Here is a 25846-nt window from a genome sequence, read left to right on the forward strand (position 1 = left end):
CTTTTTCAGAAGAACTAATTACCATTCATCACATTGCTGTCTTTGAAAAATAGTTACTTTTTGTTCAAGGGCAAAATGTTTAAGAAACAAAAAATTTGAGCAACCACCCCTCCCCCTTCTCTCTCTCTCTCCACTACATCTCTCTCTCTCTCTCTCTCTCTCTCTCTAGATAGAGAGAAGAGAGAGAGCGAGAGAGAGAGAGAGAGAGAGAGAGAGAGAGAGAGCTCGACGTTTTTCTTCAACATTGTGCCCTTGAACAAATTATTTTTCGAAACAGAACAACAAACAAAGTAGTGAATTTCACAAATCCATCTTGTCTCTTCATAAAGTTAATTTTACTCTCACTCGATTACAAATTGCAACATATTATTTTCCATTTCCATCTCAGTATCAGGAGGGATACTCCGCTGAAAGACAAAATCAGAAATTCCTCGAAATAAACTTTCTGATTAGTCTCCCATCTTAGCTTGACGGTGGCGCCTACCAAGAAGTGACAGTGATCTGTTTTGTAGTCAAATTAATCTTTAACTTGAGTGACATTTTATGTGTTACAGAGATGAGTCATTTGGTGTGAAAGGATGACAGAAAGGAATGATTGGATTTTAAATTATTCCTAGTATTTATGAGTGTTGTTTTAGATAATATTGTTGTATGATTTATCTTTACATTTTGGAAAAAGATGTGATGTAAATTTTTTTATCTACTCATATACAACGCTACTGAAATATGTTTAATCATTAATACTATACTTTTTAAGCAGCAAAACAAATAAGGGTTGACTCTGCCCTTATTAAACATCAAATCTGTAATAGTTGAAATACCAGGATCTTTCATATACAGAATAGCTTTCACAAAAGTGAATTATTTTCGTTTTTATGACTCGTGCAACTATTCTGCATTTTTCAGTTTTTATTAGAGAGAGAGAGGAGAAGAAAGACGAGAGAGAGAGAGAGAGAGAGAGAGAGATGCCATTTTTTCTTTCTTTAAGAATCTTGTTGATTCGAGGATGCCAGTCTGAGACTTGTCTATTACACGTCACGTATATGCGAATGTAATGATTACTGTTTGTTCATGTTTGAAGTTTTTATAACAACGAATAACCTATAATCTATCAGCCATACTTTCTGTTGTAATTCGTGACAAAAAAAAAGCATAAATAAAGACCTCTTTCGGGTTCGATCCCGGGCAAGGCACAGTGATTCCTGATGCCCATCTAAATCTCATAATGCGACCCACCATGGTTGACCTAGTGCCACGTCACTAACACTACTTGGGACAATGGGAGAGTAAGGTTTAGCTGGACGTGAAGAAATACTTCGCCTCTCCCTGAATCAAACTAAAGATGGTTTTCAGTTTGTACTTTGTCGCAAGCTCTGAAAGAAAATACGAATGAAAGGTTATAAGGTACTTGTTATATAACATACGTACTTACAGTGATTGATACATTAATACATACATCCATGCATAAAGAAGTGGGTTTAGAAGGCGTAACTTGTAACTTGCTTCTTTTTGAAGAAGTTTAGATCAGTTAAATCCAGCTCCAATAGATATTTTCGAAATGAAGTTTGTGCAAATGCAGTGTTGCCATAACCAGTAGTGAGTAAAATAGATCAAGGTACCTGTGACAGGCTTACAAAGACTGTTACAAGACAATTTTGATATTTATATCCGAGGGAGGAGTTTGAGCGACGACCCCTCCTGAGATTATTAAATAACTCTACGAAGTTAACTGAATCGTAAAACGGGTTTAAAAGGGCCAGAGGCGACGGGCTGTTAAAACGCAACAGTTGGAAAAGCTGTTATTCAGTTAAGGGGGAGCGGTTGTAGAGGTTATACAAAACTAGTTTATCTAAGTAAGCGAGTACCACAGGAAAATGATAGGCATAAATCCAAGCACTTTCGTCTTTACTAAGACATTGTCAAGGAACGAATGAAATACAATTGGAAAGAAAGTTACCAGGTAAACAAAAAGATCAAGAATACCTTATGGTTAATTGTCAAAAGGGTAAAAATCAAAGAGATAATCCAGGATTATCGGATATCACACGGTCACAAACTTAAACATAGATTTAACCCTAACAGAAACTACAACGTATCCGTATAGTCCAAAACATGTAAAACTGAATATATCAATTTTGTTGTTTATATTTATCTACAACTTTTTTCATTATGAAGGCATCGAGTTTAAATAAACCAAGACTTAAATTTAGAACATTTTCATTATTTGACTTGATGAAACAAGATTCAATTATAGTATTCCTATATATGTACGTATGTATGTACGTATATATGTATACTACATCCCAGTTTCACTTAACATATACAGCTGCTCCCCTGAACTAAGTAACAACTTTTGCAACTGTTGCATCTTGACAGCTGTGTTGCTCCTTGGCCTTCCAAATTTGTTTTACGATGCAGTTAACTTCGTGGAGTTGTTTCACGACCTCAGGGTGGGTCGATAAAACCTCTGCCTCGGAAGCTCCTTTAACGCATTTTGTCATTCGGTCGAAAGTCCTTTGATCTTTTTACAATATCCTGTTATGGCAAAAGTGAGCTTTGAAGACTTGTGAGCAAAATTTTAATTTAACACTCCTCGTTCTGAGAACACCAAACCTTAATTAAGCGTAGTGATTCGTATTTGCAGTATTTCTCTTTGGGATAATGTCTCATTGATACAATTTGTCGTCAATAAGACGAAGCTTCACCGGGGTCCAATTCATTCCTGACTAATGGCCAGAGCCTCTGTGATTTGCAATTCAGTTATGGGTAACATTTGTCAGTGCTGGGATTCTGACAGTGCGATGCAATCACAGGTTATGTTGAATGTCAAGGCGAACAATTATCTTTGTGATGGTGATATTTCAAGGGATAATATTGTAGCTTTCTATGTTGGAAAGACATTTGTTGGACAGCATATATCAGCATCTATTTAATATAGGAATAATTATGAAACATGAAACCGACTTCAGAAATTCCTTAAATTGTGAGAACCGAGAAGGAGGTTGATATAGTATATATTATATATATATATATATATATATATATATATATATAGTTATATTAAACATCATACATATATATATATATATATATATAGTATATATATATGTATATATACATACATACATACATATATATATATATATATATATATATATATATATATATATATATATATATATATATATATATATATATCACCTAACATGATTGGATATTTTGAAGTATGAAAGTCCAAAATCATGTAAGATGTGTATTAAAAATTCTTATATGACGGGGTGATCAAGTAGACGAAAGCTCCCGTCATATGAGAATTTTTTAATACTTATCTTACATAAGTGTGGTTTTTTATTACTTCAATATATTATGTATGTATATATATATATATATATATATATATATATATATATATATATATAAAAAATCATCGTTGAACATCAACAGTTGATGTTCAGAATTTCCTTATTACAATTCCTCTTCAAATGCCTAAAAAAAAAAAAAAAAAAAAAAACTTTCTTGAATTAGATGAGTAAAACCAATTTACTATCTTCCGTACAATCTAAGAATACTAGCTAAAATTAGTTTATACTGCATTCATTTGTAGAATAAGCTATTAATTCAGATTAGACTGGCTGATAACAAGATCTCGGAAGAAAACGAAAGGAGAAATGTGAATTTTGAGCAAATAATGATAATGATCAAAAGACACCTGCGCGCTATTGTGAAAGTACAGCAGTTAACTGCGTTTAATAGGCTCAAGATCATACTGCAGATTAAGACATGATTAGAACATTACAAAGGGAAACAATATACAGTATACAGGGCAAAGGATACAGTAATGTGGCCCAATTTGTGACCATTAATGTGTCATTGTGGCGGCACAAAATACATGAAGTTTAGTGAGGGTAAAAATTTTGGTTAAAAATTTTTTTTTATCTTATTCAGCGACTGCTTGTAGTACCTACAATAAGAAAATATTTAATTACTGTCACTTCGACAGACGCAAATTTCAGTGCGCCAGGGAAAGTCGTCAAATGTATTTGACGAAAGAACCAAATCCTTCCAAAACTAAGTAAGACTTTACAAGTCTTCCCCAGAGTCCATTATTTACGTTCCCCTCAATTTATTTGTCTAAAGATGAATTCCTTCCTATATTTCATTACTTGTTAGAGAGGGGGAGACTTATTTTCCTGTGTCTTGGATTGCTCTCAGACTTTATTTGACCTTTTTCTTTCTTTTTAGAGAGAGAGAGAGAGAGAGAGAGAGAGAGTGAGTGAGAGAGAGAGAGAGAGAGAGAGAGAGAGAGAGAGCCAACGACAAAGAATGAAGAAAAAGAACTTCACCCTCTCATGCCAAACGATTGAAGGCGTCTCCGGTGCTGATAAACTTTTATCCTCTGTTTTGTTTCCCATTGGAAAATGAGTAGAAAGGAAGAAAGAAAGTCAGTTTTCTCGACGTCTTCTTGAATATGAGAGCATTGTTCATCTGTATCTATGTAACCTTATCAAAATATGTTTTAGCTAATATAATGATAGTGAGAAAAAAGGCTCTGAGTAGACAAAAAGAATTCTCTGAAAAATTAGAAAAAATAAAATGTCATTTTTATCAGCCTTACATCTGTTGACCCAGACACAGTAAACACATTTCCTCCATACGGAAAATGTGTGTGTGTGTGTGAGAGAGAGAGAGAGAGAGAGAGAGAGAGAGAGAGAGAATTACTAAACCTAATTTTGTCGTGGAAAACAATGAAGAGTGTTTGGTTATTGTTTTTTCGTTGACCTGCTCAAATGATAGTCAGGGCCCATAGCTCAAAATTTCAGGCCACCTGTTCATTTGTGATAAAAGCATGAAAACTGGTAAACATGTAGACTAAATTTGTCTTGATCATTTTCAGATATTGGGGCACTTGGAATTATGTCTGTTCTGTGTCAGCCACGGCAGCCATTTTCCTAAAATGGCCGCCATATGCCACTGGTTTGGAGACATTTTCCTTCGGAACTTCTTCGTTCTCCAGAAATGATGATAAAATATCTAAAAAAACTTTAACAATGTTATAATTATTATTCTTATTATTAATTTTTTTTTCCTTCAGAGGCTGGTTACTTTACAGTGTGGGGTTCCGGATTGCAGCCTGCTACCTTATTATTATTATTATTATTATTATTATTATTTTATTATTTTATTATGATTATTATTGAAAATGCTGCATACCTCATTTGCTACTGGTAGTATTTATGCTCGTCTTTGCGGAAGGTTTTGGTCATTCAAGTGGTGCTGATGGTGATGAAACTACAGTGATGGTGGTACACTAAGAAAACAGTGAAATTACTTCATGCTGAGCCATACATGTCAAAGCCATTTCAACTTGTTGGTCCCTGTGTGGCAAGTGCACCAAAGAAGCCCTCTGATATTAACTAGGACCTTTGTGTTTTATGCCAGAAAGAGACAACAGAATCTCTAACTTGTCAAGCATAGTCATAATGAAGTGATGCAGGAAGGGGCTACACAACACTGGTACAGAATTTGGTGAGGTTTAATGAACTTTGAAAGCTGCCCAGACATGTACAGTTGGACAGAATTAATGAAGGAAAAGTCTTCGAGGCTGCTTTAGTTGCTCATGAGGCCAAGTGGCACCAAAGGTGTATGTTCCAATGCAACTACAATGTTCCAAAGGGCAGAAGAGAGCCCATCCTACCTCTCTTACCAGTGACATTGTATCAAGCAAATGTACGAGATCACACTCTTAGACGAAAGAGTCTTCAAAAAAGACTTGCTTCTTCTGTGGAGAGCTTGGCACAGACAACCTTCATGAAGCATCAACCTAACAGATGAACAAAAATGTCAGGGAATGTGCAGCTATGGAAGGAGACAATGATCCGTTAGCCAGGCTAAGTATGTGTGACATGGTTGCACTGGAGGCCACATACCATACCAAATGCTTGACATCCTTGTACAATCATGCTTGGAAGGCCTAGGGACATGCAGAGCAAGCCACAGACCATGAGCATGAGCTAGTTGGAATTGCCTTTGATGAACTTATGTACATTGAAGGAACTAGGCTGCAGACAGGTCTGCACCAGTATTCAAACTTATAGATCTTGCAAATCTCTACAAGTCAAGACCTGAACAACTAGGGGTTGCTCTGGATAAAAGAGTAAACACAACAAGGCTAAAAGAGCAGCTACTGGCTAAGATTCCAGACATGAGGTCACACACCAAGGGACATAATGTTCTGCTAGCATTTGATGAGGACATTGGGGCAGCACTAGGCAAAGCTTATGACTTGGACAGTGACAGTGATGTTATGCATCTGGCATATGCTGCACATGTTTGATGATGGGAGACTGTTTGATGGCTCATTCAAAATGAGATGCCAAGAGAATTTTGCCCCAATCTTAGTGCTGGCTTGTCAACATGGTGCTTGAAGGATCCAACATCAAGGATCAAAGGTGCACATCAACATCAACAAGTTTAATGTGGTTAAGCACAATCGAAAGCTGCAAGCAAGTAGAGTTTCCAAACCCCAAGAAACCTCATCCGAAACCTCATCTGCAAAATTCTAAGAATGGTCATCCATCAGACATAGCACTGCACAAGAAACTCCTCTTCCCATCACATTGGCATGTTGCTATGTGTGCAAACTCACAAGGAAGAGCAGGCAGAGCAACTCTTCAACCTGGGCCTCAGCATCTTCTATCAGTATGCCCTATGACTATCAGCGGAAATGGGCAACTGTGTGAGCCAATGCTTTCACATGGACAGGTCGTTTGCCCTCCAACAATATGTGGCCAGCTGTTCATAACCTCGATCATAACTCCAGTGCCACCATAGCCAAGGAAACAATCAGATGCACCCAGTATCACTGCCAAGGTTCTTGATGGAGCTCTGGTTGTGCAGATGAAGAAACCTGGTACAGCCAAGACATTTGAGGAATAAGTAAATCAAGTTTTCATCCCTTACATCCAATGTCAGCTTCAACATTGCTCAATCATGACCTTGTGTGGGACAGCTTCAATATTGCTTAGTCTTGACTGTGTGGGACAACTACATCCCTGACTCACTGACATCCACAGCCAGAGTGAAACAAGTAAAAGGGGGGAGAAGGCATGTTGTCTATTCAGCAACTACTCCAAGAAATTGGCAGTTTCTCGCGTGTATACAGCAACAAATTGGAGCTCCTCCATTTCCTTGCTGGGGCAGTCATTGACTCCTTAGATGAAGGTAGAGGCAATGTGCTAGTGGTGATAGATGAACAGCCATTTACACATGAAGAGTCAGATACTCACTTGATGCCACTTGCATGCCACGCTGCTCAGCACGCCCACCATCGGATTCTTGTTCAAACTGTAGGTACAGTGTGGTAGTTCTGGCAGTGAAGCTAGTTCTGTCACTGTTAAATGAAAACAAACTGAGGATAGCCTTCAGGACATGCAAAAACCTCCGTTTCTTAGCCACTCATAAGATAGCTTCATATCTGGGTCTGAGCAAGGCACACACTTCCAGTGTTTCATATCCTCTGGTAAGAGAAGTGCCTGGGCAACCTGGAACACTACCCCAGAGCTCACCAATGCACTACCGAGTCTGGCTGATGCACCAACTGAAATTCCAGAGGAGGCAATGCAAGTCATCCAGGGATATTTGGTCCTCCTCTATGATTGCAACAGCACACACAGCGAAGTGAACTAAGCAGGAATGATGTTCGCGAGGAAGACTGCAGAGCAGGTATTCCACCCACCCTTGCTGCCCTGGAACAACATGACAGAAGGGCATCCTTCCAGGGTGGTCATGTATGGGGCCAGATGTTGGCTGCACAGTCACAGCTATCTCCATCAACAAGCAAGGGTTGGGATGAAGAAAATGGCTCCTATGAGCCACTCTGGACAACACTCCGTAAAAGTGCAGAAACATGTAAGGGGCTGGAGTCATGCAGTTGTAAGAAAGGCTACAGAAACTGATGCAAGTGCAAGGTAGCAGATTTTCACTGCACTGTGTGCAAGATTGACTTGGGAACAAACTACATGTATATTACCTGCCTTTGTTTTGTTATTTAAATGTATTGTAAGGTTTTGTTGCTTCTGACTAGTACATATCACATGCTGTTTTTTATGACCTAAGGCGACATCTATCTGAGTCAATTGTAAAATAATTTCATTTCTTTATATGATCATTGCACGACTTTAAAGACGTATATTTTGATAAAAAGTAAAACTTCCATTATTATCACCCATTCTTTATAAAAGTGAATTTTCCAAAAAAAAAAAAAAAAAACCTGTCTTTGTCTATGATTTGCAAATACGTATGAAATACTCTGATACATTTGTGATGAACATTTGCACAGAAAGAGCCTTATTACACACATGCAACCCTATTCCCCTTATCTCGCTCATGGTATATGGCGGCCATTTTGGAAAATGGCTGCCAAGGCTGACACAGGCATAATCTCAATTGCCCCAATATGTATAACGCGCTCGTGGTTTAGTAGCAATTATTTTTTTTTCAATTTGCAAACTTCTCAAGTAATAATGATAATAGCTGTCACATTAAATTAGTCCACAGGCAAGATTTTCTTAAACATGTTTTACATTCGGTCAGGGTAAAAAACATCGCGCAAATATTATTATAGATTTTTTCACATAGGCTTACTATATTATAAACAGCTGTTTTCTTGTTCTCGTAAAAGTTGGGATGGAAATGTATCTGCAGAACAAAAAATATTTATTTTAAATTTTAAAATTAAATAGGATGTTAGGCACTCAGCTGTTCGTCAACTTTTCCAGTAGTGCAGATGATTAAAAACGTAAATATAGTTAATATTAGGTTTTCTTTGAAGATGTCGAAAGACTTGAAAGACTGTTAAGGAGATTGCAGAAAGACGATAGTCACTGGGAAAAAGTGTTGCAATGGACATTTTGCATAGATTAGAATTAATTGCAATGTTGCTGTATTGCAAAATACGCCATTCTGTTCCAAAGAAAAAAATGCTCAAAGTCTTACACTGATATTAATGAAGAGAAGCAGTGAAACAGTAAAGTTTTACGAGGTAATTTTTTTTAGATAATTCGAATATAAATTAAATTTTAAAGATAAATAAGACATTGAAAGATTAGCAACGAATTTTCCACCACTACAAGGTCCCACCTTATGTAGCTGCTGACTCCTGTCAAGACCAAATTTATCCATATTTAAATGTTTTTGAAAACCGCGATTATTTTTTTGTCAGTTATGACTGTCCCTAGACAAATGACGCAAAACTCAGCTGTTACATCGTATGGCCACAATTTCGGAGCCATTGCACAATATGCAATGATGACTGACTGAAAATTGTCCAGGTAGAACTTTTTAATGTGATGTACCATTGAACGTTGCAATGATGTATTTTGGTGAGCATGATTAAGATACAAAATAACTACTTTGAAGGCAGGATGATATAGAAAAATCCAGCCACCAAAAAAAATGGAATATAAATAATTCATCCTCCCACAATATTTATCCGATTCCCCAATCTGCCAACAAGGAATCAGAGGTATTTATTATTGGTGATTGAAATTCCTTTCTCGATGTGGTTCGGACCCCACAATAAACTTTAGGTCCCGTTGCTAGGTAACCAATTGGTTCCTAGCCACGTAAAAAAATATCTAATCTTTCGTGCCAGCCCTAGGAGAGTTGTTAATCAGCTCAGTGGTCTGATTAAACTAAGATATACTTAACCACAATATTTAATTTCAGTAAGCTTCAAAATTCGTTATTTGGATCAATAAAATCCCTCTGCAAATTCATTGAAAAATTAAGAACTTAAATTTGTTTATTATTCTTATTCCGGTAAATAGCGTTTGTATATTCAGTCAGTTGGGAATTGTCTAGTAATACTATTTTCACATTCTTTATTTTATGGGGTTCTGTTTGCATTTGACTGGGTGTAAATCTTAGATCTAAAAACCAACATTTTGGCGACTGACAGATTGACTGGCGGTTTCCTCCGTAAATACTGTGATTTTTAGTCACAACTTCATAGAAAGAGATGGCCAACTGTATGCTTCAGAGCCACATCATAACTGGAGGCAAAACACATTCTCTAAAAAGACGATAAGTATTTCCCGAAACAAATGTTTATTATCCTATCGTAACCTGTCAAAGGATGCCTAACACTAACCAAGATTAGGTTGCTGTCACCCACCGCAGACCTCCCTTGATGGCTCTATATGTTCGCTTGTCAATCCAGAGGTCCACATCAGGACTCCTAGCCCCTTCCACACCTCATCAAAGTGGCGGTTCGCCTTAGGGTAGGATTAATTTGAACAAGCCTTCTTTTAGGTATGACAATCAAGCCTAAACTGATCTAAGCAAGGACAAATTTAGAAACCTGGTCTGTAAGGTGGGGTTGGGTTTAAGGTTCGGGTTTGGGCTTAGAGGGTGGTTTGAGGGAGGGGGCGGGGGTGGGGGGCCTTCAAAAACCACTACTCCTGAACCTCTAGAATGAGATTCACGGAAGTGGACTTTTATCTTGAAGTGAAGAAGAAAAATCAAAGGCTGAACCTTTCCATGGCTGCAATTACGATTCATTGAGTGAATAAACGTCCATCACGAAATCGAAGCATTATTCTAGCTGTCACGTTGGGGTTCCAAATGCCGACGTTTAAAAAACAAAACAACAGCGAGGCGCTTAAGCCTTAGTGTGTGGCCAGGCCTCTATTACCAGCGGCAGAGGCGCATGAGCTGAAGTAAACAAGACAACAACTCTCTCAAGCCGGTGGCAAGATGGCGTTTGTAGGATCAGAAAAAAAGAAAAAGAAAAATTAATCGATGAAAAGTAAGGAAGTTTTTAACAACTATCTCTTGAAGAGGGTGTTTGTAAATTGTTCTAGAAGATTTAACAGTCAAAACCACTTTTCCCGAAGTTTCCATGACTAAAAGACTGAAGACACAAAACCTTATCTGGGGAAAGAGACAATCGGACGCCATGTCTTCAATATCTGAACCATTCATCTTTTTAATATTCGTGTAAAATTGGCTCCAATATTCATAGGATTTTGTTTTCCTTTTTGAAGATAAAGGCTTTGGTTGTGTACCAAGTATATCATTCATAGCGAGATCTATCTATCTGTTTATTTATCTATCTCTGTCAATATCTATCTATCTGATCGAGAAAACAACGGATATTCAATAGTTACTGTGTTACGAAATTTTATACGAATTCTGTTCAAGATTTATTTTACAGTAAGTCTCTCTCTCTCTCTCTCTCTCGATATTTTTCGCGCTTCTCCCCAAGAGTGTCATTTAAGAACGTTCTTTGATAAGAGTATTGTAAGTAAGTCTCTCCGAAATGCTGTTTTATCGCTAATGATCCTTGCATGTGTTCCATTAGTCTTGCCAATGGAAGGATTCTCTCTCCAAGGGAAGAAAATCTCTCTCTCTCTCTCTCTCTCTCTCTCTCTCTCTCTCTCTCTCTCTCTCTCTCTCTCCGGGGATTATTCGTCTGTTATGCTGACATTCTTTTCCACGAGTTTCTGAGTTAATGTACCGACCACAAGGACGAAAATGTACAGAGATAAACTGAGTAAGACAAAACCAATTCCTCCCATACGGTGAGTGACTGACTAGAGACCCGATCATAATAGTACTTGTGTTTCTAAGTAAATTAGCCTACGCAAGAACAGAACAGATTAGTTTTCAATTCCAACAATCTTACTTATGTTTTTTTTTTCTGATGAATTTGTATAAATTACTCATAGTTATACTTGTAGACATGCATTTCCTCCCGTATGTTTTCGGCCAGCACTGTAAGAGTGTAGTTAGACTCACTGGGCTGGTAAGTCTTAATTTTACAATAATAAACTCATAGTTATATATAAAGGCAGTAACGTGTTTGGACAGCAAGTTATAATCCAGAGAATAGGGGAAATGAAGTACAAGGTTCAAAAGGCAGTGCTGGCATAAAACCGCTCTGTTGCACTCAGAGGTATGAGATACTGGACAGCTAGGCCTAGGCCGAAGAAAAGGAGCTGGAATGGAGGTCGAGGGCCAGAGTCAAGTATGGGTGCAGCTAAGTGCCGAAAGGACGCCATAATCGCTCTTCAGCAATGGAATGGACTATGGAATTTAGGCCGAAGGCCAAGTGCTGGGACCTATTAGATCTTTCAGCGCTGAAAGGGAAATTGAGGGTAAAAAGGTTTGAATGTAACAGGAGAAAAACCTTCCAGTTGCAGAATGGAACAGTTGCTATGAAACGGTTTATAGGAAGACTGAAGAAAGGGAATGTGAATGGATGTACACTCAAAGGAATGAAGGGATTTGTAGCTAGGGGCCGAAGGGGCGCTGCAAAGAACTTTTAAGTAATACCTACAGTGCACCGTGTGAGGGGCATTGATGACACTACCCCTCCACGGGGGCCCTTTATTAATGCCTACAGTGTACCATGTGAGGTACACTGACGTTACCAACCCCATATGGCGATCATATGTGGAAAAAGGCCATGGGGCATATTTCCCATATGAACACAATATTTATTCTGGTTGGCAGCATTGTACCACCACTTGATGGATATGTTTATTTATCAAAATCTATGTCTATGTGATTTTCATCTAAATGGCACTATATACGTATGTATGTATATATATATATATGTATATATATATATTCTGGGGGCCTTTTCCCAATCTGTCATTAGCTTCTTCAGGACTAGATTTCAAATTGTCATGGACAGTTTTCATTAGAGCGTGCGGACTTTACAGCTAATCCTTAAATGTGAAATATGACGTAGGTTAAATGCTGAATTTCTGCTGGTCAGTGGATCTCATCCTCTTGCTCATAGTCTGTGCAGCGGCAAGGGGATTTCTGGTGCTCCGTTGGACACTTCCTACGCCATGTCAAGCAGCAGAGGGCGTGATAGGCTAAGGGGTACATACTCGATGAGTGCCCCATAGCCTATCGTCCACTATTCTATACCAGTATGTTGATGACACTTTTATTTTATTTAAACAGGACGACGATGCTGAACGCTTCTTGGAATTTTCTCATTCCTATCACCACAATATCACTGTTGCCATAGAAAAAGAACACGACTCCAAGCTACCATTTTTAGATATACTCGTAACAAAAGATAATGATAAGTTTAATACCTCTCTATTCAGAAAGAAAGCTTTTACTGATCGGCGGTCTAATTTTTATAGCTTTTGTTTTATCAGTTTTAAGCTGAACTCTATTTACAGCCTTATACATTGTGCTTTATCTCTAACATCGGAATGGGCCCTCTCTCACCAAGAAAGGAAATTTGTCTTCTTAAAACAATACTTCACCAATAATTGTTTCCCTATCATATCCATATTCTCAAAACACTTCTAAATACAAAATTCTCCAATAGGCCAAAATTTTTTGACTTGCCTAAACTCCCATTATATGCAACGTTTCCTTTCTTATATGAAGAAAACTTTCGGAGGGATTTCTTGAAAATCGTACAAAAATATATTGGGGCTATCGATCTTAAACTAATACCTAAGAACCCTAAAAGTATTGGCTCTCTTTTCAGATTTAAGGATCGGCTACCGCCATTGATGTCGTCTGGTGTTGTCAGAGTGCAATTGTCCTAAACGTAATTTGGGCAGATATATTGGATCCGCCAGGCGGCTTCTCAGAGTGAGGGCCGCCGATTCCCACAGGGGAATAAGTTATAGAACCGGGTGCCGATTAGCTAATCCAGAAGCTTCTAATACTTAGTGTGCTCTCACACAGATTTCAGTGTTTGTTTTTCATGTGTTTGATCTGCCTACAAGTAAAAAATATACGCAAGCATACCATTAAATGCAAATCGGAAATCAGTTATGAAGATTTTAAGATTATTGCTATACAAACAATCCACAAGAACTGCTTATTCTTGAAACATTAAATATTAAACAACGAGTTCCTTCTCTGAACTGTCAAACAACCGCTGTTCCCTTGTATTTGTCTTAACTCTCCGCCTTTCTTTGGGAAAAAAATTTTTTTATGCTTTATTCTAAGTGTGTCCTTATCCTCTAGAAGGGCAGGTTAGCCTCCAGTGTTTTTTAAGTGTGTTTGAGTATAAGTATGTTGTCTGGTTTTTACTATTTTGTTACCAAGTGTGTCTTGACAATTTTACCTTTTTTATTCTGGTTTTATCAGTTTTCTTCACCTGCTTTATGAAACAAAATCTGGTATCAGCTCTTTAAATCAATTCATATTAATATTGATGTGATTACTAATCATGAAACGTTGGAATAAATAATTACTGTGTCATCTGCTTCTGTACTCCTGCCCTTGAACTGGATGGAAATATATATATATATATATATATATATATATATATATATATATATATATATAATATATATATATATATGTATATATAAATATATATTGTTATGTTTATTGACTGCCTCATTCTCCCCAGCAGTATTTAAGGTATCTTATTTCTAAAAGAAGCAGCCATGTCTTCTCCTAAAGCAACTGATTTTGGGAAAAAACACGCGGTAGAGGGTGGAAAGAAATTTCCGGTCGACAGGAAGTTTAGGGTAAGATAGGCAAGTCACAAGAGTAGCTAGGCCTCGAGATGGATTTTAGGGACCTCTACAATAAGACCTATTTTCCTTCCCAATTTGCTGGCTGTTGTTTACCACTTTCAGGCAGTGCCCGAGGCGGTGTATGGAAGCCCCGTGATTCACAGAGAACCAGCATCTTTCTCAGTCACAAGCAACTCCTAAGGCAAGGCGGTCGCGCCTCCACTCTCTCCTCTGACGGGACGTCAGCCCTCTGTCCAAACACTGGTGGGACTATCTTCAGAGCACGACACATGTCCAAGCCTCAAGTAATTAAGGTACGTCTAGAAAGTGTAAACTCCAAAGCAGCTCCTTTTCCTACAAACGACTCTTGCTAATTTCATTTTCAATTCCCACTTTTATCCCTCTTACATCAAAAGCCCTTTGGCCTCATCGGGCCATGTGCTTCCCCTTGTGACTTGTTAAAGACTAAGTCTTCTGTGCATACCTCAGTTAAACATTAGAGTTCCTTTTCCCCAGTGTTAGAGAACTGAATAATCGTAACTTGTGCAAGAAGTCCTTTTTTTTTTTATCTTGTCTAATCTGGATCTTTTTCCAGATTCCCGAGTCACGTGTCCAAGTCTTTGCACCAGCAAGTATTGCATTACCGCAAGATTTCGAAAACCAGATTTTACATGAATCTCATTTTGAGCCAACTATCATCCCCTTGAGAGATATTATTGGTCCACGTGTGGACCAGTTGCATTTACTTTCCCAGGCTGTTAAGCAGCCTCTTGTAAATAAATAGATGTAAAGTAATTAGTTGAGTTTTCTGGCGACCTTTTCCTCTAGAGTAAATTAACCCTGTAAATCCTTTTACGGTAAGTTCAAGTAATTTATTCTGCTTCTTCCCTCAACTATTTCTGTTTACGTATTTGAGCCCCTTCAAGGCCGAGGCTCATACGTAACAATGTCGACTCTTGCCCCGAACCTGGCTTGTAAATCACGTTAACCCTTGTAAAAAGTAAATGTAAATGTTTTTACAAAGCGCAAATCGAAGCACACTTGCAGCGGAAGACACACACTGACTCATGGTAAGGTATATAATTCATATATGACTTATTTTATAACAAATGTTAGCTTAAGGTACGTTTAAGTATTTTTATTAGAAGTATTTAAAAAGAGTGTTAGTTAGAAATATTATATTGTAACGGCGAAGCGCCAAGCAAATCCTATGATCGTGTATTGTATGAGCTCCCACGAGCACGTGTAAGATAGATGCCAGAAAGTACTAGTTCAAACTAGGAAGTGCTTTGCCAGGGTTTATTGCCGTGTTAGAAAGCCTAGCTAGTTAGGAGTGTTCTACTAATAGTCACGGCAAAAAAGAAGTGTTGTTACAATTCTTTTGTCTGTGATATGTTAGGGGAATTCGTTTTAACTTAGTTTTTCATTCCAAGTGTTGGTAACCGCTTAGCCAGCCAGCTCTAGTCAGCTGAGCGAAACCTCTCTCAAGCCTGCCAGCTTGTAGCTTTGCGCATGCGCTTTCCCAGCCAACCTTCGTTTCGCACAACGCAGCCATGTTTGTATCCCTTTAAGAATTATCTCAACGATTTAAGCAAAGTAACGTAAGTCTTGAAGTTTTAACGTAAATAATATTAATCTCGGTACTAGTATCTATCATTCTGCCAGAGAAATTAACGTTAATTCGCCTTGAATAAAAAACTAGAATTTTGTGTTGTAAATCGTTTTCGCATTTACAGATCAGCTGTTTGAATGACACGCTTTTCTTCGCTTCTGCTAGCCTCACCACGCGTTTCACCTAGCATCGCTCACCTGCTCGCTGAGCGAAAGTTTCATTTCCTTTCGTACTAAACGTAACCTTTTCCATTTACAAATGTTTTGCTAACATTTCATCTTAAAATCCTTACCGTCATTTCACTTGTCACAGGGATCTAGTAACCTTACGTAAAGTTAACGTAAATCTTCAAAGTACAGTAAAATTCCAAGAATTGTTAACGCAAAACGCATTGTTGTAAATTTTATATGAAAACGCAAATCATTTCATACAAGCGCAAGCTGCTACCAGTAACGTAAATATCGTTCATCGCTAGCACGTTATTGTTTTCATAAACCTTATCCAAAGCAATTCTTTCATTACACGTTAACGTAAGTAAATAATTTAACGCAAGTTGCGTCGTATTAAAACTAAAAGCATTAGTTCAATTACATACAAGGGAGTTCATCATATATCATTTTCACCCTCTCAGAGAGAGAGAGAGAGAGAGAGACCCTATTATTCACGAAGCCAAGAGTACTACGTCCATTACTTATACGCATGCAGAATTAACATTACTTCAGTCTCTTGTGTCTTTCATTTACACTGAGCGTGATACGTACGCGCCTGTGTCCATTGCAGTTTTGCAAGCATTTATTTCATTTATTGAGTACTTCAGCAAGGGACTGAGCATTTTCAAATTACCATTACCTGTCGTTGCCCGAGTGGTCTTTTCATTTTTTATCACAAAAGACTTGCGTATACCGCAAGCACAAACCGCACAGTGTGCCACCGCAACCTTCATTACTTCCATCAAGGAAGTCATTACCAGTCTAGGACTGGCCACCACCAGTGCACGTCAGGTCTTACCATTTTACAGTGCCACTAATTCTTGACACTGTCCATCGACTGGCTGCTGCAGTACTCCCACCTTTTACTTTCTCTCCTCCACCATTACACTCTGCCACAAGCAGTGCCATTTCTCTTCAGTATATTTGAGTATACTGCATTTAGTGTCGTCCGATGGGACACACCAGCACGCTACCAGTGCTCAATGGAACGCCTCCATAAGTGCCATTGCACCTGTACAGCCGTACAGGTAGCCATTCTACCTGCGTGTCCGTCCTTACGGAATGCCCAGTTCATTAGTGTCCATGTACAAGGGTCAGTGATCCTTCGGAACACTCCCCCAGGGGAACGCCTCCCAAACGGTGCCGCAATAACCCAGCCCTAAGTGCTGTCCAAGGAACCATTCCATAAGTGCCATGTACAAGGGTCAGTGATCCTTCGGAACACTCCCCAGGGGAACGCCTCCAAAGTGCCGCAATAACAAGCCTAAGGCGTCCAAGGAACACTTCCATAAGTTCCATTGCACCTGTACAGACGTACAGGTAGCTATTTACCTGCGTGTCCGTCCTACGGAACGCCCATTCATTAGAGTATCCACTATTTCGGATCACTCAACCAAGGAACGCCTCCATAAGTGCCGTGCACCTGTATTGGACCTACAGGTTGCCCATTCCAGCGTCTCCCAACTTAGGAACGCCCTTAAGTGTGACGTACGCCGCACACTCCATTTGATTTTCCGCCTCATCAGAAGGTGCCAATCCCAAAGTGCCACAGAGCACCCAGTCTTTTAAGACTTTTTCATCCAAGCCTCCACTGCAGCCTAGAGAAATGTCTTCTGCTGCCCAACCACATATATCCATGGAGCTGGAGTGGCTCCGAATCCTCATAAACTCTGGGCAAGGAGGCCGGTTACACTGGACCAGCACTGGACCAGTGGATGAAGGCGCAGCAGTATGCCGCACGCCTGCAAGAAAAGGAAGAAAGAGAAAACCAGAGAAAAGTCAAAGAAGAGAGAAAGCATGAGCTCACCCTCAAGGAGAAGGATCTCGAGATGGAGAAGGCACGACAGCTGAACGCTGAAGCCTTAGCCATGCAGCCAGCTCCCAGCCCCACGCCTACGGTGTCGCACAGTCCTATTGCAAGCATTAACGCTCTTATCCCGAAGTGGACTGAGGATGAGTCCGAGGCATGGCTGGAAGAAGTGGAAGCCCTATTCGAAAACTACCCTACCATGAGATAGAGAGGGCCGCCCTGCTTGCCAAGCACCTGGATGGCAAGGCTAAGATGCCCTCCGTCACTGGATCAGGGTCAGCAAGGGGACCTGGTTGGAAGTTCGCCGGGTCATTACGAAGGCCTATGAGATCACCCCGGAGAGGTGGAGGCAGCGTTTCCGAGGTCAGGCCAAGGAAGTTGGTTGTGCCTGGGGAGATTACTCCTACCATAAAATCCAAGCCGGAAAGCGCTGGCTCGAGGCCATGTCGTGCACCGAGTTCCAGGACCTGTTTAATAGGATCATGCTGGAAGACCTCTACCAGAGTGTACCTGGACCACTCGCAGTGCACCTTAACGACAAGCAACCCAAGACATTTGCGGAAGCTTGTCGCCTGGCTGACAACTGGGAGACCTTAAACCCATCTCACAGCACCGCCCACCAAGGACACCTACGGACTTGCAACGTTTGCAAGAAAGTGGGTCACCTCGCAGCAGAGTGCCGCCTCAAGAGCGCCGCGAACCACAAACCTCCTCAGAACCCTCCTAGGCCACCGAATGGTGCCTCAGCCTCCTCTCAAGACCAGTCAGATGCCCTACGGAGACCAGCCCAGCAGAGGGGCTCCTGCAGAGCCTGTGGGGCTACAGGGCACTACACCCCCAGATATCCCGGGTTGCCCCAAACATGTGCCTTCCGGCCCAGGTGTACGTCCAACCTGCATCACGTGCCACAACCTCCTCGGGAACCCGATTATGGCCCGAGTCCCAGGTCTCACACTGAGCGGGTGTGGACCACTTCAGTCACAGTGGCACCCCTGGATGGCTCTACCCTACCAGTGACTCTGCCAGTTACGGTAGATACCGGCTCCGATCTGTGTCTCATAGACTGGGACCAAGTGCCAGCCAGTGCCACAGTCAACGAGCACATCAGGTGGGCCATGACTTGGGTCGAAGGGCAGTCCAAGACCGTTCCCACAGTCGTCCTGCAGGTCACCACTCCTTGGTGCACCAAACCTCACCGCCTAGGCGTAGTAAGTGCAATTCGGCATGGAGTAGGTTTCCTATTGGGACGGGACCTCCTCTGGGGATGTCCCTCCCCCACACCACTCCAGGGCCAAGCTACCTCTCCACATCAAATCTGCCAGAGAGGATGCTTCACATGTGCCAGAGCATACTGCAAGCCTTGGTGACCCCACAGATTCGCAACCTGTGGTGCCATCTCGGCCTTATTGTCCAGTGCCACAGAAGAAGTTCTCGAACCAGTTCTGCCGAGACCTGTGGCCGCAAGGTGTCACATGTCTGCCAACTACAGAGGTGCGCGAATTACAATACTCCTGCCATCGCAATGGCAGTTACCAATCCTTCTTTACTAGGACCCCCAGCTCAGGGCCCTATAACCGTCGCACCCCTCCAAGGTCATTATCCACCAAGCCACGTCAGAGCCTTTGACGACTCCGGCGCTCAAATCTCCCTGATACAGGAAGATCAAATCCCCCAATGGGGCTACCGTCGATAGACGGCAACTGATCACGATTGAAGGCATCAATATAGTAAGATGATCCTTCCCACCGTCCAATTGAGAGTCGCACGGCCTCATCTTACCAAGGTATGTACACTTGCAGTTGCAAGCTACCTTCCAGGAGGTTACGACCTCCTCCTAGGGCAAGACCTGAAGTCTCCCATTACCAAGGGCCCGCTGAGAGGTATTGCACCTCCGGTACCCGTCACAGGTCCAGCTGACCTCAACTCTCTGCCAGTGCCACTTGGCAGCACTGAGCAGTGCCAAGCCCCGTCCAGCCTGGACGTAGAGCCACCACAGAACTTGACCTGGCCCCGAGCTAGCGCTGGCGCCTAACCTTATCTAGGATCCTCCTACAGGAGATCCTCCAACAGGGCATGGAGCTTACCGCAGCCCATGGCCAATCCCAAGTCCATGAGCCTTCTTCAATATCACCTCTGTCGCCCGAGGATGAACCTCTGGCAGACCTTACCTTCATACCTCCTCTGGAAAACCAGGAACTGCCCGACCAGGAGTCAGCCTGGAGTTTTCCCCTTACGACACTTGTCGCAGCAGCCGAAGTGAGGGCCTCCCCTACAGTAGGTTCCACCTCTACGACGGTTGCTGCAGATACCGAAGTAGGGTGTTCTCCTGCAATCCCTCAGGCTACCACTGCCTCTGCTCCTGACGGCGTTTCTGGCCTTACCCCAGAGTCGGTGCCTCCGTCTACTCCTAGGACTGGTATAGCCAGGCCCTGGAGGAATAAGAAGAAGAAGAAGGGACGTAACAAATCACCAAACTAACCAAAGAGCCACATGCTCTCCTTGACACCTGTGCCCGAGATACAGTGTCACATTCATTTGCAGAGTGATCCTGGCACCTACCCAGAGAAGGTAGCCAGCCTGATCTCTGCCAGTAAAACTAACCCTCTAACCCCTAGAAATGGTAATACTAACCCTCACTTATATATAATTACCTCATTACATTTCCATCCTGGTACACTAATCACTCATCATCCTCACGCATCATTACCTCACATCATGTATTTTAACAATTCAGTCGACACATCACTGCTGTGCGTACCACACTCTGGAATGATTGCGTCTCTAATTAACTGTATTGAGTAGGTTAGGCTAATGATATAGTACCAGGGCATTAGGGTAGTAGCAAAAAGAATTTTCAAGTAACCTTACCTATGGGTAGAGTAGATTGTCATCACAGGCGACCCGTAGTTATTACTTAGGCTACACTACATTAATCCAATAAGTTAGTACACTTAGCATCTCCACCTATAAGTTAGGTAGGACACTGTAGTTAGCTGTATCGCTGCTCAAAAAAAAAATTCAGTTGGAGTAGGAGAACTGGGTAGTCGAGACGATCAACTTACTTAGCCAAGGCCTTCACGCCCGAAAGGGAGTGAATGCCTTCTTAACAGGGGGAGCCTGCTAAGCTTTACGTTTATTGACCGCCTCATCTCCCCACCCCCAGCAGTATTTAAGGTATCTTATTTCTAAAAGAGCAGCCATGTCTTCTCCTAAAGCAACTGATTTTGGGAGAAAACACGCGGTAGGGGAGGGTGGAAAGGAATTTCCGGTCTGATGAAGCTTAGGGTAAGATAGGCAAGTCACGAGAGTAGCTAGGCCTCGAGATATTTTAGGGACCTCTACAATAAGACCTATTTTACCTTCCCTTAATTTGCTGGCTGTTGTTTACCACTTTCAGGCAGTGCCCGAGGCGGTGTGTGGAAGCCCCGTGATTCACAGAGAACCAGCATCTTTCTCAGTCACAAACAACTCCTAAGGCAAGGCGGTCACGCCTCCCCTCTCCCCTCCTCAGTCCTCAGTCCTCTGTCCAAACGCTGGTGGGGGACTATCTTCAGAGCACGACACATGTCAAGCCTCAAGTAATTAAGGTACGTCTAGAAAGTGTAAACTCCAAACCAGCTCCTTTTCCTACAAACGAGTCTTGCTAATTTCATTTTCAATTCTCACTTTTATCCCTCTTACATCAAAAGCCCTTTGTCCTCATCGGGCCATGTGCTTCCCCTTGTGACTTGTTAAAGACTAAGTCTTCAGTTAAACATTAGAGTTCCTTTTCCCCAGTGTTAGAGAACTGAATAATCGTAACTTGTGCAAGAAGTCCTTTTTTTTATCTTGTCTAATCTGGCCCGCAAGTGTTGCATTACCGCAAGATTTCGAAAACCAGATTTTATATGAATCTCATTTTGAGCCTACTATCATCCCCTTGAGAGATATTATTGGTCCACGTGTTTACCAGTTGCATTTACTTTCCCAGGCTGTTAAGCAGCCTCTTGTAAATAAATAGATGTAAAGTAATTAGTTGAGTTTTCTGGCGACCTTTTCCTCTAGAGTAAATTAACCCTGTAAATCCTTTTACGGTAAGTTCAAGTAATTTATTCTGCTTCTTCCCTCAACTATTTCTGTTTACGTATTTGAGCCCCTTCAAGGGACGGTTAGTGTTTTGGGTGTTCTCTCTCTTTTCACTGTATTTACTTTGTACTTTTTTTTTTCTTTTTTTGGTTAATTTTAAGACTATTTTAATTCATGTGAGTTCTGTTTGTGTTTTATGGCTTTATATGTTATTCATTTGTCTTATTGCTCTTTGCAGACTGATGATGCACAGATGTTTCATGTGCGAAACGTTTCATAATAAACTTCATCCTTTTACAACTAATATCATGGACACCCTCTGAAGATTCGTATATATATATGTATATATATATATATATATATATATATATATATATATATATATATATATATATATATATATATATATATATATATGTATATATATATATATAATCTTCATAATACGAAGATGAGATATGTCAATATAGTCCACAGGAGAAAAGAGAATAAAAGACTATAGTAGCTCAATAATTTCGCCTTCCAACAGGCCTCTTCAAAAGCTTGATTTTAACCAACAGAATGAGAATATAAATATTCAGGGCTAACTAGTCTAAGTGCTCTTTAAAAATGGCACCATCAAAGCCATGTACTTTACATTGCGTGTATGAGCCGATTTTGCATTGATCATTAGGGTGCTGATTCGACCATTTGTTTATGATCTAAACAACCTAATTTTTACTTTGACAATTGTTATGTTAATTTTATTTTTCCAGTGTTTATGAATTTTTGTATATACTCGTTCTGTTTAGTTAAAATAAAGCTCTTGAAGAGGCCTGGTGGAAGGCGAAATTATCGAGCTACCTGAGTCTTTATTCTCTTTTCTCCTGTGAACTATATTATCATATCTCATCTTCGTATTATGAAGATTATATTTATAGATGATGTCCACGCATAGTCTTCAAGCCTTCCTTAATCATTACCCTGGATTACGTCAGTTAGTGTTAACTACAAGAAATCATTTCTATGTGCTCACAGGAAGAAAATGCAGTTCAAGTTTTTAAGAAATTTCCAGCGAAGAATGTATTATCCCGAATTTCTTGTTACAAAGTGCCACCGAAATTTAAATGGAAACAGTTTTGGAAACTTGGAAAAGGAAATGCTGAAACCACACATTGATAACGCCAAAACAGAAACCAGACAATGTTTCAGAAAAACCAATAGCATTAAAGCTGAATTGCTAAGAAAAGTACCACAAAACTTGGGTATATAATCACCTAAGGAGGGAAATACAGAAGGTAAGAAATCTCCACACTAGGAAATTATCAAACCTGATTTCACGTTCTCCATCGGAATAATGACGGACAAAGATATAATGTACTTCATCTTTCACCCAAAATCCTCTCCAACAACGGGAAAACAGCACTCGAATTAGAAATGAAATTTAATAATCCTTCAAAGTAACCAGACATACTTAAAATACAGAAGACCTTCGAAGAAAAGCATAATCACCAACACGAAAACAATGACAGACTAATTTTAGCCAAGGGAATAAATAGTGTACAGTGCTTATATTAAACATGTTGATTGCTGCTTTTTTCCAAAACGATTGAATAAATACAGCACTGAAAATAGTCTAGGAGCCTGGTAGGGTCCCGTATGCACTAAGATGTACCGTAAATTTGACTTCAGATATTGTTTAAGGGTTGTCTGGACATAAAAAAAAAAAACTTTGTCACATGTTCCACAACTGGCCTAGTTTCCGCCATTTTGAAATCCAAGATGGCTGCCTGACAAAAATGATAAAAGTCAATAAATGACCAGAATATACACAGTATGCATATAATTTCAAAGGTTTTGAATAGGGGAATACGTAATAGGATGATTGGAGTATTATCACATCTATCTGTTTCTTTTTTCTGTCTATGAGTATGTATATAGGATTGCAAAGGAGCTTCAACATTTACAGCCAGAAAAGTTTAGCAATATATTTCTAGGCCTTGGTGGGTTCCATATGGCCAAAGTAGTAATATCTTGCAATGGCAAGTATCTTGAAGACAGTGGTGTGGAACATGTGTTCACAGAAAATGAAATATTTAACTCAAAGATAGTCCAGAGTATTTGAAAGGGCAGCCATTATTCACGTACTCTAAGAGGATTATCTCTAATTGCCGAAGTTATGCATCAACTTCTCTGGAAACAATTCCTTCGATAACAGGGAGACTCAAAATTTCACCAAACTCTTTTCAGAAATAGCACTGCTACAACTTTATTGTAATGGAAAAAATTCAAGAGAGTCTCAGAGTATCCTTGGAAAATGTAAGAAACTTCTATGTGTCATGATACCCACATTTGATAAATTTACTGCAAAAGGAAAAGATCAAATTGTTATCTTTAAATATTGGAGTACATTTCCAACCTAACTGTTCCCTCTGCTAAGAGACCTGACTCGTTCACCGAGGGAAGGAGACTTGGAATTACAATTGTCAGCTGAACCTGGTACCACTTATTGTTTCTGAACGAACCTAATCAACCCCCAATTTTCCATTTCCATGCACCTGTCAAAAATGCTTTAGGCCAAATGTATGTCCTTGCCGTGTAGCAGACATTAGTTGCTGTGAATTCTGTAAGTGAGCAGTGTAGCAATCCCCATAGTATTATAAGAAAGAGGCATAATGATTCGAAAGACAGTGAAGTTGATTTAATGGTGGAATGTGAAATGAAGGTTTGAGAGTGTGATTTCTTTTCCAAACAATTAATAGTTCGTTACACAAGTGTTTGATTTATTTGCTTCATTTTGCTACCGCACAGTATTGGGAGACATAGATAAACATTTATGTATGAATAAGTTTCTTTGAATTTAATTTTTTCTATTTATACCCTCATCTGAAAAACAATTATGTGTTCCCCTATTCAAGACCTTTGAAATAATATGCATATTGAGTATATTCTGGTAATTTATTGACTCGTATCATTTTTGTCAGGCGGCCATCTTGGATTTCAAAATAGCGGAAAATAGGCCAGTTTTGGAACATGTGACCAAGCTTTATTTTTAGGTACAGACAACCCTTAAACAAGATCTGAAGTCAAGTTTAGGGTACATCTTAGTACATACGGGACCCTACTAGGCTCCATGATTAAATATGTCAAAGGAGATAACGAACTGCGTATTACCAGAACAGATAAGGTGAATACGATTGTCATCTTAGACAAACATACTTATGACAAAATGAACAACATATTGAGCGACCAAGATTCCTATGAAAAACTAAGAACCAATCCCGTAGAAAGAGTCAACGCAAAATTTCACAGGAGCGACAGGAATATTCTTCGAGATAATCAACACCTCACCAGCAAGTTCAAGCATTCCAATGCTAAACTACCTTACTTATACGGAACAGTAAAGACCCACAAAGATGGTTACCCCATGCAACCTATCATCAGCACAACAGGAAGTGTGAAATATTGTCTTTCTAAATTTCTCGTAGGAACTATATCTAACTCCCATATTTCTAATTCAGTTGAATTTGTAAATGTAGTTAAAAATGTACAAATTAACCAAAATTGCCACTTAATTAGTTTTGATGTACAAAGTTTGTTCACCTTTGTACCAGTTTTAGATTTGCTTGAATTTTTAAATATGGAACTAAATATGTTTTTT

The sequence above is a fragment of the Macrobrachium nipponense genome, chromosome 25 (genome assembly GCF_015104395.2).
Source record: "Macrobrachium nipponense isolate FS-2020 chromosome 25, ASM1510439v2, whole genome shotgun sequence".
Lineage (NCBI taxonomy): Eukaryota > Metazoa > Arthropoda > Malacostraca > Decapoda > Palaemonidae > Macrobrachium > Macrobrachium nipponense.